At 41.4% G+C, this 6,995-nt stretch overlaps 1 non-coding gene across 1 annotated transcript; it reads left to right on the top strand.

The window, feature by feature from the left end:
• The first annotated feature begins 6,694 nt into the window (after positions 1-6,694).
• Positions 6,695-6,768, top strand: Trnat-ugu (transfer RNA threonine (anticodon UGU)). The gene has a single exon. It is a non-coding gene; the product is annotated as a tRNA-Thr (tRNA).
• Positions 6,769-6,995: the final 227 nt, after the last annotated feature.

Here is a 6,995-nt window from a genome sequence, read left to right as displayed (position 1 = left end):
AGGTCCCGATAACGTGCAGACGTCACGGTACACCTGACAGGTATTTATGGTGAATTGTCTTCAAAGAAGAACGGGTGGAGAATAAAGATGCTTGTGAATCCACCTCACACCATCACATAGGGTCAGTGCAACGGCTCTTCATGCACAACACGCGATTTAACAGTACCCCAAATTCGGCAGGTCTGTCTATTCACTGCACCCTGTAGTGTAAAATCAGCCTCTTCACTGTACAGAATATTACCCAGCTATAAGTCACCAACTTAGATCCGCACCAGAAACCGAAGAGCGAATTCATAATGTTGCTGCGCATAGTGAGGTTTCAGTTGCTGCACTGTCTGGATGTTGTACGGGTATCAGAGTAAAGTAAATCGCAGAATATCTGTGGTGTTGACCATGGGATGGATGATTATCGTCTCACTGCACGAGCTCTACCCAGGGCAAATGCTGCGTAGTCAGTGGAGCGACGGCGACCTCGTCACTAACTTCCACTGGGGTAGGACGACTTCCTCTTCCGGGTGTAGGTCTTGTAGAACCCCAAATGACCCCCGACCGCCGAATCATGAGTACCGTGCTAACTAGTTCCTGTGGAATACAGACCTTGACTTCACCATGGCTGTCTCCCCCTTTACACAAGAGGCCCCCACGAAGGCAATAGCCAGTAACGACATCGCCATCCGCCAACTGCTGCCGAATCGGTCCCCACCTAGGGTCCTCATCCTGTTTGTCAGCTAAGTCGCAGAAGAAACCGTGTGTCTCGGAGAGAAGGAAATTCACCCCAAGATCCGTCTCCACGTGGCCCTTGCCTTCCCCAGACTCTCCCGCGAACATACGGCTGAGAGCGTTGGCCACTTCATTGTCACTGCCCCTAATATGTCGAACCAGGAGATAAAGTCATCTTAACTTCGGCATGATTTTTAGCGAACTTATTAATCAAAGATCAAGTTCTGGCACTGGCCAAATAACTCGCGGAGGCTCATTTGTTTCAGTTCAGTTGTATTGCTCACCTGTTCTCCAGATAAAGTTGTGTAGTTTATATCTCAGAATATTGTCTGCCGTTGATGTCTGTTGTGTTAGAGATAATTGGCAGCGGTCGACGCATGCATACTGGGAGCAGAGCACCACGGGGGCAGAGAGATATTTAAGGCCATGTCCTCTCCTTTACATCTTGCGTTATGTTGTCACTTTTGCGTGATTCCATCTTTCTGATGGAGGATTATAGCATCCGAAATTCAGTTGCATTTCAAAGTTGAGTATATTTCTATGTCATTTCCTGTCTCGTGGATCTCTCGTATTGATCTGAATCCTTTGTCTGCTCATGTCTATCGCCAATTCACACGAAATTTTGAAGCAACCTCATTTTAGGGGTATTGTCATATGATCATGTTCTAGTTGTAATCATTCTAAGAATATTGTTGATTAATCAACTGAGTAAGCAAGTTTGAAGATCGGTTTGGTCAAAATTAAAGCACCTCCTTAATTGTTTTAGTCATTTGTATATAGTTTTGTTTAGGAATGTTGGCTAGCCAAACGTTAAAAAATCTGTGTTCTTATGCTTAATCTGTTTCTCAGCTGATTGGAAGCAATGACAGTTCTGCTGGGAATTCTATGGACATTTGTACTATTTACGTAAAGCTAAATAAGTATATTTGCCTAGTCATATCCAAATTTCAAGTTTTACGGGTCTTGTTCCATGTAAAGAAATTTATTTATTATTTTTCCAACTGATCTGGCCTTATAAGGCAGTCTCCTGTATTATTGTGATTGTGATTTTATAATGCTTTCGATTGTAATAAAATATGTAGCAACTACAACAGATTACTATTGTGATTTTGGTGTGTCACTACCATATTTCATAGAGGATGAAATGTTTCATGAAATATTTAATTATGAATGCATTTTTAAAGCTAAATATATTGAAACCTGAATTTGGCTTCTCGGTTGAAGTAAAAAAAAAAAAAAAAAAAAGTCTCTCTGTTTTTGATACATTCAACCCATAAAAGGGGTGGAATATAGGATGAAATGTTTTATGAAAATAATTCAGTGTGAAAGAATTTTTAAAGCTAAATCTATGAAAATTGTGTTATTGAAAAATACGTGTTTCACTGTTTTTGGAACTACAACCTCCCATGAGGTGCAATAAGGGCAACCATATTCAATGACTCATCGCATTCCAGCCCAACCTGCAAAGTATACGAACTTGACATTTGATGAAGGTGTAAATCTTACGATGTAAGCATCATTTAAGAAGAGATTGTTCGAAATTCCGCTCCTAAGGGGGTGAAATATGGGTTGAATGGGTTTTTTAAAATATGTCCCTATTGAAGCTAGAACTACAAAACTACGAAAAATGGCATTTGGTTTCTTTGTCAGAAACAAAAAAAAACAGGTTTTAAGCATTTTCCGAAATTCTTCCATTAGGGGAATAAAATAATTACTGAAGGTTTTTTGAAAATAAATCATTATTAAAGAACTGCTAGAGCATTTTTAAAGCTGCATCTATGAAAATTGGATTTGAATTCTCGGTTGGATGTAAAAAAAAGTGTTTCGTTGTTTTTGGAAATTTAACTCACCAATAGCGTGAAATAGGGGACGAAAAGTTTTATGAAATATTTCACTATGAAAGCATTTTTAGAACTAAATCGATGAAGATTTGAATTGGGCTCTTCAGTTGTAAATAGAAGAATACATGTTTAATTGTTTTTGAAAATTCAACCCCTAAAAGGTGTGAGATGTTTCTGAAAATGTTTCATTGTGAAAGCATTACTAAATATATCTCAGAATTCGTATTTGGCTCCTCTGTTAGAATTTTTCAATGTTGCACTGGTTTTGGAACTTCAATCCTAAGGGGATGAAAAATTTTAATGAAATATTTATTGTGTTATATTAAAATATTTTAAGTCTGCATCTATGAAAACCGGTATTTCACTTCTTAATTAGATATAAAGAAATATGCGTTAGGGAATGAAAGATTCTACGGAGATATCACCACAAGACTACAAACGGCTTGATTAACAAAAACCTTGGACTTCAGCTATCGGTATTGCTTTTTGGTCATAAGAACATTCAGTAAAAGACCATGCTTCAATGGCGTTGAAAAGTTAAGAAAGTGTTGCAATTTACAAAAGACATAAAAAACAATTGAAGAAAAAAAATTCTTTGCAGACCATACGGTCTTCGCAAGTAAAGAAGCGGATGATAAGCTAGCTCTTTATGCAAATGAGTTGGTCAGTTTAAGTTCCGTGACATGTCATGTAGCAGGAACCAAATCCAATAGTTGCTACGATTGGCTAAAGGGAAAGTTTTGCAGAATCAAGGGAAATCACTTCTACAAGTGGCTGAGAATCTCGTAATGAATAAAAATTATGTATTGAGGATTCCAAGGTGGGAGACGCAAAATTCCTCCCCCCCCCCCTCTCGCCTCCCCCCCCCTCCTCCCATTGCTATCTTCCTTTTCCTATGGCAAAAAAAAACGAGAGAAATTTCCGCTGTGAAACAATTTGCAAACAAGAGAACGGCCCTTGAAATTTAACGCTTCAAAGTTTTAAGCCCTGCTCTTTCTGTATGTTGATTAGAAACTGTTAACCCACATGTGAAACCTGAGTACACAATCCGTGTGACATTTGATCAACGGTGTTCCTTAAGGACAGGTTGTGATTGAAAACGTTCGAAAATTCAATTTCTTTGTAATTGCATTTTTTAAGGGTGTACTTGTCTAGACTCTTGGAACGGAAAGGTTTTTTTTAATCCTCGCGTTACAAAAGTTTCTACAGCCCATTGTTTGAAGCAGTGTCACGGCTGCCATGAGCCGCCCGGCGTAGCCGCGCTGTCTCAAACGCCTTGTCACGGTTCACGCAGCTCCCCTCGTTGGAGGTTCGAGTCCTCCTTCGGGCATGGTTATGTGTGTGTGTGTGTGTGTGTGTGTGTGTGTGTGTGTGTGTTGTCCTTAGCATACGTTGCTGTAAGTAGTGTGTAAGCATAGGGACTTGTGAAGTGTCAGGCAAATCCAACACCTTCCATGAAAACCCTGACATGATAAGCAAATCCAGTAGTATGTCACATAGCTCCGAATAAATCATGACATTAAATTAACGAAAGTAATACGAGTAACGAGTGAGGAAATGCAATATCACAGACTAACACAAGAATGCCTAAATGCTTGTCATACCTTCCCACCATGAGACAGACGCAGTTCCGAGGGGAGAAACGAGAACAGAAGCCGAGAGCAGAACCGTGTTAAGCTGGAAGGCCCTACGATAAGGGACGGACGGACACCCACGTCGCCAGCTAACTGCTAGGACCACACCACCCGCAAGTTTTAGCGTGAGACTTTTTCGCGTCTCTGTTACGTTAGGACCACCCCCCAGCCCATGTTAAAAGATAGAGCCCTCCAGAAGGACAGTACAGACCTTACGATAACGCTAAAAGGACCACACCAGATGCAAGTTTTAGCGTGAGACTTTTTCGCGTCTGCTACGTTGCAAACTTTAAAAACATTGCCCCACCACGAAAAGTATAATGTTTCTCATTGGATAGACAGAATTTTTGTAGGCAGAGCTTAAGGTTAACATTGAGACCCTGATTGGTAAGATGAAAACACAGCCAGATAGTTTTTTTTAAACCAACTTCGGTAAATTGTAGTAAGGAGAAGTTAGAGAGATTTACTTCCGAGACGGCGAGGTGAGCGGAGCTGTGCTGCCCGTCGCCCCCTGACGAACACCGACAAGGTAATGAACGCACGCGATGCCACATAACAGCGCATAAAGCTTCTCTCAGAACTGCAGAAGTCTCATCTGTTACATCCCTTTTTTGCGTAATACTAGTGTCGATCGTCAATTAAAGCTCATGGTGTTCACATTTGCCACTTGAAGTAAAAATCTGAAACGCGATGATTTTTCTGTTATATAGTTATTGAGAAGCCACATCAGCCACTGTAATTTACGACAAGTTAGATAAGTAATTAAAGATAATTGAGGGTCACTGTAGACCATTTTGATAGTTTTCTCTCTTGTGAAACTCAATTTAAACCTACATTGTAGATGTGATATGGCATAGGTCATACTTCGATCCATTGTAGAACTTGGAAACCCATTCAGGGAATATTCGTTCACATTTTTGTTGGTTTTTACCATCCTGTATTAAAACATCTCCTTTTATCAATAGTGCAATTTATAAACAATGTTTTGTGATTAGAATAAAATTTCCAGTGGTAAACTTAACTGCTTTTTCGACGTTATTTTACCAGCTAACTAAAAATAGGAAAGCCTTGAACCCCTTCCACTAAATTTAGTTAGTATTAAGATTCTTTTACAGGGAGTGCAGTGGAGCTGACGCTGAAATCATTAAGTATTTGGTTATATTATCGCTAGTCTCACTGAACTCTTCTGAATTCTACATGTCATGTGTGGTCTGGCGTCTCCTTACCAGCAACAGGTCCCAGGTTCAAACTAGTCAATACCCTAAAAAACACGCTCAGAGCGTCGTTGCGCGAAAGTGGTAGGGAGACACGATATAGAACAAGCAGACACCACGCAGAATGTTTAGAGACTGGTGGTTCAAATGGCTCTGAGCACTATGGGACTCAACTTCTGAGGTCATCAGTCCCCTAGAACTTAGAACTACTTAAACCTAACTAACCTAAGGACACCACTCACATCCATACCTGAGGCAGCATTCGAACCTGCGACCGTAGCGGTCACACGGATGCAGACTGAAGCGCCTAGAACCGCACGGTCACACCGGCCGGTTAGGAACTGACGACCTCAGCAGTTAGGTCCCACAGGAGCTTACCACAGACGGACAGTTGCCATGGGACACTCTTGAGTCGGAAACGCTTGCTCAGGAAGAAGGCCTACACTACGCTTGTCCATCCGCTTTTAGAATATTGTTGCGCGGTGTGGGATCCTTACCAGATAGGACTGTCGGAGTTCAAAGAAGGGCAGCACGTTATATCGCGAAATATGGGAGAGAGTGTCACTGAAATGATAGAGGATTTGGGATGGGTATCATTAAAACAAAGGCGTTTTTCGTTGCGACGAAATTCCAGTCACCAACTTTCTCCTCCGAATGCGAAAATATTTTGTTGACACCGACCTACATAGGAAGAAACGATCACCTCGATAAAATAATGGAAATCAGAGCTCGTACGGAAAGATATAGGTGTTCGTTCTTTCCGCGCGCTATACGAGATTGGAATAATAGAGAATTGTGAAGGTATATGAAGATAGTAACTGCCTCGAAAGAACAGGTACCACTGATGACCGTGCAGCTTCTCTAGAATAAATGATAATTAATTGAAACGCTCAGCTGCCGACAGGTGTTGATGTACCTCGGGGTACACATTTTCAGCTGTCCCCATCGAGGTATATCAACACCTGTCTGCAGCTGAGGGTTTCAATTAATTATAATTTATTCTAGAAAAGCTGCACGGTAATCAGTGGTATCTGTTCCTTCGAGAACAGTTACTATCTTCATATATGTAGTTAACGGCTACCCAGCCATTAACCTTCGTCTGTGCGAATGCGCAAAGATTGCCCGAACTCTTACGGGAATCGTCACCTTAGTGTGCCCGAGTAATGAGTGGATGGGCAAATACCTATTACGTACATTACGTATGTTGATTGTGGACAGTTGGGAATGTGGGTCTCACGGGAAGCGTGCAAGGGTTAAGTCCCTGCAGTCGTGCTATTCATCTGTGTCCTCGGTGGCTCAGATGGATAGAGCGTCTGCCATGTAAGCAGGAGATCCCGGGTTCGAGTCCCGGTTGGGGCACACATTTTCAGCTGTCCCCATCGAGGTTGTATCAACAACACCTATCGGCATCTGAGGGTTTCAATTAATTATCAATTCTGAAGGTAATTCGATGAACCTTCTGCCTGGCACTTAAATGTGATTTGCAGAGTATCCATGTAGATGTAGATGAAAACTCGTCCCGTGTCGCACGTGCTCAAAACGATTCATACTACAGAATGCATGCAAACAGACTCGCCGAAAATACT

The sequence above is a fragment of the Schistocerca serialis genome, unplaced genomic scaffold, assembly GCF_023864345.2.
Source record: "Schistocerca serialis cubense isolate TAMUIC-IGC-003099 unplaced genomic scaffold, iqSchSeri2.2 HiC_scaffold_1351, whole genome shotgun sequence".
In the NCBI taxonomy this organism is placed as follows: Eukaryota; Metazoa; Arthropoda; class Insecta; order Orthoptera; family Acrididae; genus Schistocerca; species Schistocerca serialis.
Note: the sequence above shows the minus strand (reverse complement) of the source record. Positions and strands in the feature narration are given on the sequence as shown.